Source organism: Triticum aestivum, chromosome 5B (assembly GCF_018294505.1).
Source record: "Triticum aestivum cultivar Chinese Spring chromosome 5B, IWGSC CS RefSeq v2.1, whole genome shotgun sequence".
Lineage (NCBI taxonomy): Eukaryota > Viridiplantae > Streptophyta > Magnoliopsida > Poales > Poaceae > Triticum > Triticum aestivum.
The window spans coordinates 595903835-595907962 of NC_057807.1; the positions used below are offsets into that span (position 1 = coordinate 595903835).

General features: G+C 49.8%; 1 long non-coding RNA gene across 1 annotated transcript; it reads left to right on the forward strand.

The window, feature by feature from the left end:
• Positions 1 to 283: 283 nt before the first annotated feature.
• On the forward strand, positions 284 to 1871 carry LOC123117072 (uncharacterized). The gene is made up of 4 exons (XR_006457279.1): positions 284 to 725; positions 1043 to 1164; positions 1253 to 1410; positions 1595 to 1871. It is a non-coding gene; the product is annotated as an uncharacterized lncRNA (long non-coding RNA).
• Positions 1872 to 4128: the final 2257 nt, after the last annotated feature.

Genomic DNA, 4128 nt, shown 5'->3' on the forward strand with positions numbered 1-4128 from the left:
TATTTTTCATCCATTTGAACCTCTTTTGCAACCTAATAATCTGTACGTTCGAATTTGTTGTCAAAAGAGTTCTAAAATGGCTCCCAGCGCACTCCCACGCACAAACTGTACTCGGTCCAGTCGGTCCCTTCGGTCCGCACCGAGCTGAGGCACAGCCGGTCCGGTCCTAGGAAACAGGACCGCAGCTGAGCTCGGTCCGGTCCGGTCCGGGCCAGTTTCGGCCGGTCCAAAGGGAGGCTCGGTCAGGGACCGGACCGGCCCGGACCGCGTCCACCCCGTGGACCTGCAGTGGGCGAGCGACGCCGCCCGTGACTCATTGTGGGAGGAGATGCCGATGATAACACGACTTCCGCCGCCGAGCACCGCCGTGAGAGGAGCTACAGCGGGCCACCTACGCTGTACGCTGCCGGGAGCCCGGGAGGACCTACAGCGATCTAGCCACGCTGACCGCGCGGCTGGAGGCCGGTCTTGGACCCGTGTGGTTGGCGGAGCCGTGGCGGGGGAGCTTCACCGGCTACGTCGCCGTGGTTTCACCGGAGTGAAACGCCGGACTTGTTCAGGAGACGAGACGACGCTGTTGCGACGCCTCTCTGCCATCACCGGTGCTGCCATGTTCGTCAAGCATCCTGTGTGGCCCACAACATGGGAACGCACCAGTTTCGTCGGTCGATTCAGATCCAGCTCCGTTCAGCGCGACCCGCTTCTTCTCTCGAGACAGCGATGAGGTACAGTTTCCACTCATTCAGCAAACCACTCTATTTCTGTCGCGCTCCCTCTGTAGTTAGATTATTCTTTACCATCTAAGTTAGAATAGATGCGTGGGATGAATCCATCAAATGGAAAATAATTGTCTTAAATTTGGGGCTCCCCTCTTTACATTTCGTTTCCATGTGGCCTGAAACTCTGAATGAATATTGCTCAAATGTACGCATGTTAGAAGAGTAGAATACGTAGTACTATCCCTCAACTACATTGCGAGTTCTTTCTTGCTCTCTACAGGCATAGTCAATTAATAAATTCTTTAATTTTTCTTTACTTACAGTTTTATGCAAGCTAGAGACAGCTGCGGGCAGGCTGGCAATCCGGAGATGCATGCGAGCTATGAGTAATTGGCCATGAATGATACTCTGATGATGATGCCACTTGTACTCCTACTAGTAGTAGGTATGTGGGTGATTTCTCTTCCTTCCTGTGTGCCATTGTATAAGATGCCCAATTTTGATGTAATGTCCACGTAAAATATCTGTTGCAGAGAGGATTGCATGGCCGATGGTAACCTGAAGTCCTGAACCGCCGTGCATGACGTCTATTTCCTGCCGGCATCGTAACAAACCTGTCAAGCATACACAAGCGATGATGATGATGGTGACGACGACAACGATGATGGTATCAAGGACGACAATGATTTTGGTAGATATAATGGAGCACATTCATTCACATTGTGCATAGCCTGTTTGAAGATATTTCTCTTTTGACTCGGAGTATACATTTTTAATTAGTATAAAATAAATTCACGTGCAAACCTTTCATACATTCTATTATCCTTTGTGACGATTCATTTAGATGTACTAACTTATATATTTTTTTATAACAGATGGTCTACCATGAGAGAAGCGACACGAGTCATTGTAGTCGTTGATTAAGAATCATATGCTCTCAAATACAAGGACTTATGATGGCGTTCCATGACTGAAGATTATGAAAAATACATCTCTTTTTAAGTTGCTGCTTGATTTCTGGTTAGAGATGAACAAATACAATGTCTGTCTAGACTCCAGAGAGTGTTTTTGCTTCATAATTTCTTAATGGTATTGTGAATTTGGAACTGTATGTGAGGATCATGTTCAGTATATATGGTTTTGATTAATGAAAAGAGGCTATGATACTTTGATTGTTCAAATTATTTTGTTGCTTTAATTTGTGTGGTCGATGATCTTCAAAAGTTGCAAACAACATAACGCGGTAGTTGTAAAAATTAAGATCGGTGATTAAAGGCAATCAAAATGGTGAAATGGATGCTTGTGATATAAACTGGTCAATAATAATATTTCAGTAACCATGAAAATATTTTTAACGACGAGAAAAGAGGTTGTTATTTCCTTGCATTTAACGACGACACAGTGCCCCATTGTTATAAAATAGCGACGGGAAAAAGTATGTGGTCGTTATACTTTCAACGACGGAGCCTATTACGACCACACAAATGTGGTCGTTAGTAACTTTTAACGACCACATTCTAACTTTCAACGACTACATATCCTGTCGTTAAAAAATACTTTCCTAGTTGTGTCTTGAAGTAGGCCGACATCGAGAAGGCCCGGGAGGTGGCGAGGGAAGAGGCCGCCTAGGATGAGGCCGCCCGGTCCCAGCGCCAGGCCGAACTGAACTCCTAGGAGGAGGATCTCATCGCTTGTGAGGCGGCACTTGCCACCACACTCCGCGGCAAGGACGAGGAGGCCGCGAGGCTCGTCGTGCAGCGGACCCAGGAGCTGGAGCGGAAGGACGAAGAAGCACTTGATGTTCAAGCTCTGGCCCATGGTGACAAGGTGAAGGAGCTGGAGACGGAGCGGGACGGCCTGAAGAACAGGGCCGAGCAACTGACGAAGGAGAAGGACTCGGTCAACTGCGCCTTGAGGGAGGCGCAGGGCGCAGTCTTCGACAAGGCTGAGCTACTCACTCGCGCCAACGATTCCATCCAGGACCTGAAGCTGAAGCTGGAGGGTCTTGAGGGGATGCTTTCGGAGGCCAAGGCCCGGGAGGAGACCCTGACCAAGATCCTGGAGACGGAGAGGCAGCTGCGGAAGAACGATGCCGCCAATCACGAGGATTTCATGAAGGGCGAAAACCTTTGGATTAGCCGCCTCGTCGATGTCGCCAACAGGATCACCTAGAAGCTGGCTGGCATGGGGATGTCGGACGTGAGGTACACCCTAGAGCCGAACGTCAGCCCCAACGCCAGGCTGACCCTGTTCTTTGAGGGCATTCTTGGAGCCTTGGAGCAGTTTTGCTCTAACAGAGCGAGCTCTCTGGCCAATGAGGCCTGGCGTCTTTGCTGGGTTGCCCTGACCAAGGTCCACACCAAGTTGGCATACTAGTACCGCGCCCTCGACTTCGATGCCGCGCTGAAGAGCTTGCCGGAGGACGTGGACCTCGCGCCGCTCACGGAGCGTATCAAGCCCATCATCAACCGCGTCGATGGGATCGAGAGGATCGAAGGCCAGCACCGGGACTAGGCACCCCGTTTCTTGCTGCCGCTGCAGGTTCACGACCAAGACAATTCATATCTTTAGTTAGAACCGCAACAACAATTGATGTAATATTACCCTGCAGTACTTTTGAAACGATGCATGTTATTTTCCTATTCAATCTTTCTCTGTATGTCCACCCTACGTTAATTCGGTTGGCTTGTCGGTGCGCAAAACCCATGACACGACACCTCAAGAACGGATCACCAATAGCCCGCCGGGTGTGCGTGCGGCCAGGCGAACCACCTTGCCGTTCTTAGCGTGACCGCTCCAGCTGTCGAGCGGACTCGAGACAGAATGAGAGCGTTACCAATAGCGGAAGGCTACCTTGCCGTTCTCAATGCAACTACTTGAACTGTTGAGCGGACTCAAAACAGAACAAAGGCATTGCCAATAGTGGAAGGGCCCCATTGCGTGCAGGTTTCGTATACACAGGGAAAGATCTCCAGGGAGAATAACCTTATATAGAAAGAATTGCTCAAAGTTTTTGTGTGACTTAGCTTTTCTATCGTTGCACGAGCGTCTGATGCACCCGTAGATGATGCTGCCCGTTTGATCGCCTTCTTCCTTGGAAAGTATGGCGACGAAGGACTGCTAGACTAGCTGCTAGACAAGATTTTCACAACTGCGCCGCCTACCTGGCGCACCAAAGATGTTGGTGAGAACGACACCTATGGGATCAACGGGATCCCTACTGTGGTTGGCGGGCGCGGGTTTATGAGAAGAGTAGGTCTAAGAGCCAGCACAAGGGTCGTTTACCCAGGTTCAGGCCGCGGAGATCGCACAATACCATAGTCCTGCTTTAGTGTGTATATGAATATTCTTGAGCTAGCTATCGAGCGTGACTTGCTCAAAGAGCCGAATCCCCCTCCAGTATGCATCG